The sequence below is a fragment of the Eleutherodactylus coqui genome, chromosome 5 (genome assembly GCF_035609145.1).
Source record: "Eleutherodactylus coqui strain aEleCoq1 chromosome 5, aEleCoq1.hap1, whole genome shotgun sequence".
NCBI classification, from domain to species: domain Eukaryota; kingdom Metazoa; phylum Chordata; class Amphibia; order Anura; family Eleutherodactylidae; genus Eleutherodactylus; species Eleutherodactylus coqui.
Window position 1 is genome coordinate 28,899,510 of NC_089841.1, and position 6,545 is coordinate 28,906,054.

Sequence of the window (6,545 nt, forward strand, 5' to 3'; positions counted from 1 at the left end):
TGCGGAATAAACGGCCAAATCAAATGACATCACAGATCACGTGATCCGCGTGCAGGATGTGAACCCACGAACAGCCAATGAGGGGGCTGGAATCGGCAGCACTACTCAGTGAATGCTGAAAAGAAATGTATGTGACCAGGAGGGGGCAGCATCCCCACACAGAGGAAGAGAAATCCTGGGGGGTGATGACACCAAGTCTTCCTGTATTCTATGCAGATAATGATGAGTTATAGGAAACCAAGCCAGTAAGCACACAGATGGCTGCTCTGGGGTGTTTGCTCCTCATTAGTGTGCAGTAATCTTCTGGCTTAGCTGGTGAGAAGCCTGTAATGGGGGTCAGGAGGGGTGTAGTCTCAAAAAGTGTGTGGAGACACCTAGGGGGCCTTCTCACAACCCCTCTGGGTGCTCTCCTTAAGGAGATGATACCATCCCCAACCCCTAGGTGTCTCCTCACACTTTTTGGGTGCCCTCCTTGGGGAGAGCCGATACCACTGCTTCCTGCATTCCAGACACAGCTCTCTCAGAAGCCTCCTCTTCTTCTCTCTCCACAGAACTGCATTAGTAAGCCCCTCCCCCTCCAGTCATATGACATTACACCATGTGACTTCCTCCCCTCAGACCTCCTAGGAGCCCCTCCATTCCAGCATCTACCCCGGTGGAGGTACGGGTGTTGTGAGACCTTCTGCCATCAGCAGGCCTTATGATGGGACCTCATGAAGGAGCCGGCGCCCCCTGGTGGGTATTGGGAGTCGCTGCTGGAAGTTACCGGCTGTAACCCTTTCACTGCCTGAGAGGTGACATGTGCTCCTCACACAGCAGGGGGGACAATTAGGAGTTTAAGGGTTAATCACTGTAACCCTGCACTGGCCACTGAGTCCTATAGGGGCTGTGAGGAAGGGGCCCACTGAGGGATCTCCGACAGACGGCAGCTCAGGGGCTTTCTGCAGTGACAGGAAGAAGGCGGCACGTTGTCATCTGTAGGTCGGTGTGAGTCTCCCACACAGGGAAGCGCCGTCTATGGAGAGCAGCGCCATTGTTTATTACATTCACTGCAAGTCAGAAGGTGTAGAAGAGGAGAAAAACCTGCGGAACGTCCGGAGCGAACGCAGAAATTGTAGGGAGAAACACGGAGGATCCGCCGGTGAGCGACATAACTCTATCCGCCATCTAGACCATAGAAGACGTGTCTGATGTCACCGGTCACTACTGTCACCACTATCTGATGTCACCGGTCACTATTATGTCACTACTGTCACCACTATCTGATGTCACCGGTCACTATTCTGTCACTACTGTCACCACTATCTGATGTCACCGGTCACTATTCTGTCACTACTGTCACCACTATGTGATGTCACCTGTCACTATTATGTCACTACTGTCACCACTATCTGATGTCACCGCTCACTATTCTGTCACTACTGTCACCACTATCTGATGTCACCGGTCACTATTATGTCACTACTGTCACCACTATCTGATGTCACCGGTCACTATTATGTCACTACTGTCACCACTATCTGATGTCACCTGTCACTATTCTGTTACTACTGTCACCACTATCTGATGTCACCGGTCACTATTCTGTCACTACCGTCACCACTATCCTATGTCACCTGTCACTATTCTGTCGCTACTGTCACCGCTATCTGATGTCACCGGTCACTATTCTGTCACTACCGTCACCACTATCCTATGTCACCTGTCACTATTCTGTCGCTACTGTCATCACTATCTGATGTCACCTGTCACTATTCTGTCACTACTGTCACCACTATCTGATGTCACCTGTCACTATTCTGTCACTACCGTCACCACTATCTGATGTCACCTGTCACTATTGTGTCACTACTGTCACCACTATCTGATGTCACCTGTCACTATTCTGTCCCTACTGTCACCACTATCTTCTGTCACCGGTCACTATTCTGTCACTACCGTCACCACTATCTGATGTCACCGGTCACTATTATGTCACTACTGTCACCACTATCTGATGTCACCTGTCACTATTCTGTCACTACTGTCATCACTATCTGATGTCACCGGTCACTATTCTGTCACTACCGTCACCACTATCTGATGTCACCGGTCACTATTATGTCACTACTGTCACCACTATCTGATGTCACCTGTCACTATTCTGTCACTACTGTCATCACTATCTGATGTCACCGGTCACTATTCTGTCACTACCATCACCACTATCTGATGTCAGCTGTCACTATTCTGTCACTACTGTCACCACTATCTGATGTCACCTGTCACTATTCTGTCACTACTGTCACCACTATATGATGTCACCGGTCACTATTCTGTCACTATTGTCACTACTAGCTTATGTCACCGGTCACTATTCTGTCACTACTGTCACCACTATCTTATGTCACCTGTCACTATTCTGTCACTACCGTCACCACTATCTGCTGTCACCGGTCACTATTATGTCACTACTGGCACCACTATCTGATGTCACCTGTCACTATTCTGTCACTACTGTCACCACTATCTGATGTCACCGGTCACTATTCTGTCACTACCATCATTACTATCTGATGTCACCGGTCACTATTCTGTCACTACCGTCACCACTATCTGATGTCACCGGTCACTATTCTGTCACTACTGTCACCACTATCCCATGTCACCGATCACTATTATGTCACCACTATCTTATGTGACCTGTCACTATTTTGGTTTTGATAACCTCTCTGGGTATTGTAGTTGGCTTTTTTCATTTAGTACTGTAGTTGCCCAGCTTTGCTCTGATATGTCCTTTTCGAGTATCGGTATCTTAAACTATACACTATACTCCATGTGTGGTCTGACCAGTGAATCGTAAAGAGAAAGAACAATGTTCTTGTCATGCACCCGTAGACCTCTTTACATGCCACTCATGATCCTATTTGCTTTGGCAGCAGCTGCCTGACACTGGTTGTTCCAGTTGAGTTTACAGTTCTCTACAATCCCCAAGTCCTTCTCTAAGCCATTAACTTCAAATGTTTCTTTATAAGTTCTTTTGGTGGCTTTTTATACAGAGATGTTTTTTCTGCCTCTTTTTTTTCAAATGGAGAAATCTCTAAAAATATACCATAAAAATATTTTTTCTATTTTGTCCAGATCTCATTATTGTTAGTGGGGTGTGTCCAGCACCATTCGAAAAGGGGGCAAAGGGAAGCTGTCAGGAGGATTCTGCTGCCGATGTCACACATACATCCCAACATGCATGTACATTGCAGACATGTATATTGTCACACATACATCCCAACACACATGTACATTGCAGACATCTATGTTGTGCTCTAAAACACTGCAGCGCTTCAGAGAAAACACTGGAAAAAGCGGCTCTGAACTTGGAGAAGAGTCAGTGGGACGGTCGCTGCCGACTTCTCCCTGCCTCATGGCTATCAGTCCAACTGATCCGGGTGAGGAGAACCCTGTGGAGGTTTTGTGTTTCCTGTAGTTCGTGCTTCATAAAACTCACAAAACAGGCGTTTTCCCATGACCTGCTTCACAATTACTCTGTCCTTCCTGTATACTGCTGACCAGGACATGTGACTGCTGCAGCCAATCATTGGCCATTGTAGTCACCTTTTATAGCCAATGATTGGCTATCATAGTCACATGCCCTGGTGAGCAGCAACTATGAAACACAGAGGGGTTGTAAAGCATTTTTAAGCAATGGGAAAACACTTAACCCTTTCCAATCCATTTATTTTTTTCTCATCCATTCTCCCCAGCTCCAAATAAATTAGAGCTGGGGAGAATGGATGAGGAAAAATACATTTTCCCTTCACCCTCCTAACCTGACAGAGTTTAGGAGGGTGCAGGTGCTCACTGCACCGTGGGCGGAATGCGGAAGTAATACTTCCGCATTCTCCCTTCTGCCTCCTGGCTCGGCGATCATGTGACAGCTGGGGTCAGGTAACACCGGCGGTCACATGACCACCGGCCGGAATCTCTCTGCATTACATAGCGCTAATTGAGTGCTATGTAATGTGTAAAGGAGAAGGCAGAAAGGGTTAAAAACTAGAGATGAGAGAGCATACTCGCTAAGGACAATTGCTCGAGCATTTGTCCTTAGTGAGTACCTGCCCGCTCGGAAGAAAAGGTTCGGGTGCCGGCGGGGGAGAGCAGGGGGGAAGGAAGGGGAGATCTCTCTCTCTCTCTCCCTCTCTCTCCCTCTCTCTCCCTCTCTCCCCCTCTCTCTCCCTCTCTCCCCCTCTCTCCCCCTCTCTCCCCCTCTCTCCCCCTCTCTCCCTCTCTCCCTCTCTCTCCCCCTCTCTCTCCCCCTCTCTCTCCCTCTCTCTCTCCCCCTCTCTCTCCCCCTCTCTCTCCCCCTCTCTCTCCCCCTCTCTCTCCCCCTCTCTCTCCCCCTCTCTCTCCCCCTCTCTCTCTCCCTCTCTCTCTCCCTCTCTCTCTCTCCCCCCCCCCGCTCCCCCCTGCTCACTCCCGCAACTCACCGCTCCCCCGCGCCGGCACCCGAACCTTTTCTTCCGAGCAGGCAGGTACTCGCTAAGGACAATCCTCGCTCGAGCAATTGTCCTTAGCGAGTATGCTCGCTCATTTCTATTAAAAACCCTTTCTGCCTTCTCTTCGGTGGTCCTTGATGAGGATCAGTGCAGGAGTGTATCTGTACCCGATGTGTCTGATGATCGGGTGCAGATGCACTCCTGCACTGCAGTGTCGGGCCTGTCCTGACATTGGAGCTGTGGAGGAAAATGATGATGTCGGGGCAGGCCCGACATTGGATTGGAAAAAGTTAAATATTTTTGTCTCTAGAAAATAATTATATTTTTGTGGTTCTTACATTGGTTCATATTATTTCCATTCAGGTCCCTTTATGATTGATTCGTCAAAGATGAAGGACAGAAACAAGATAGCAGAAAGTGTATTAAATCTCACCCTAGAGATATTCTTCCAGCTTTCTGGGGAGGTGAGAGATTCTGATGATGTCACATTACATCATTCTTATCTATGGTAATAACAGATGATGTCACTGCAGAGGGGAGAGATTCTGATGATGTCACATGATGTCGGTCCTTGGTCCCCTTCTTTTCTCTATCTATACTGCCCCAATTGGACAAACCATCCACAGATTTGGCCTCCAATACCATCTCTACGCTGACGACACCCAACTATACACCTCCTCTCGTGAGATCTCTGGACCATTCCTCCAAAATATCACCGACTGTCTGTCCGCTGTCTCTAACACTATGTCCTCCCTTTTTCTCAAACTAAACCTCTCTAAAACTGACCTCCTTGTCTTTCCACCTTCTAACCGACCTCCCCTCAACATCTCCATTCCAGTGTCTGGCACCATCATAACCCCCCGACGACATGCCCGATGCTTTGGGGTCACACTGGACTCTGACCTCTCCTTTACCCCCCCATATCCAATCTCTGGCCCAAACATGCCACATGCACCTCAGAAATATTGCTAAAAATCGTCTGTTCCTAACCACGGACACGCTAAAGACGCTCGTGGTTGCGCTCATCCACTCCCGGCTTGACTACTGCAACTCGCTACTCATTGGCCTCCCCCGCACTAGACTCGCTCCGCTCCAATCCATACTAAATGCAGCAGCTAGACTCATTTTTCTATCCAGTCGTTATTCAGATGCCTCTGCATTATGCCAGTCGCTGCATTGGCTGCCCATCCACTGCAGAACTAAATTTAAACTCCTCTGCCTCACTCACAAAGCTCTGCATGGCGCTGCGCCACCATACATCACCTCCCTACTGTCAGTATACCACCCAGCCCGCTCACTCCGATCGGCTAACACACTCAGACTAAACACCCCTGTAATACGAACCTCTCATGCTCGCCTCCAGGAGTTCACCAGAGCAGCACCCATCCTCTGGAACGCTCTACCCCAAGGCATCCGGACAATTCCCAATGCACGAAATTTCAGACGTGCCTTAAAAACGCACCTCTTCAGGGAAGCATACCAAATCTCCTGACCTAGTCCCTCGCCCCTCCCTATGGTGCTCCACCCTGTTTGCCTTCTGATAAATGATCTGTACATAAAATTTCCTATTGCCTATGTTCCCCAACCCCTGCACCTCCTGTACCACCCTCAACCCATTTGTGTCTAACCCAATGTACCTTATATTGTAATTGTTGTATTGTTTTGCATTTATCCATGCCTGAAAGCGCTGCGGAATAAGTTGGCGCTATACAAATAAAGATTATTATTATTACATCATTCTTATCTATGGTAATAACAGATGATGTCACTGGGGAGTTGATAGACTCTGGAAATTTCTACAGTGATATTTATTAACATTTCCCCATATACAGGATTACAGAATGGTGAAGAAGACCTCTTGTGATGGCTGTCGGGCCCCTGTGTGTGATGGGTGGGGAAGACCCCTGAGCCCAATCACTGGGTCCCCACCTCACCCCCCCATACATGAGGACATCAATGTACAGAAGATTCTAGAACTCACCAACAAGATGATTGAGCTGCTGACTGGAGAGGTGATGCTGCAGGGAATGCTGGGACATTATACAGTAACAGCACTGGAGGCTCCTGGGTAAT

At 48.5% G+C, this 6,545-nt stretch overlaps 1 pseudogene; it reads left to right on the top strand.

The window, feature by feature from the left end:
- The first annotated feature begins 772 nt into the window (after positions 1-772).
- The window catches only part of LOC136629218 (zinc finger protein 850-like), a 162,747-nt pseudogene continuing 156,974 nt past the window's right edge, over positions 773-6,545 (top strand).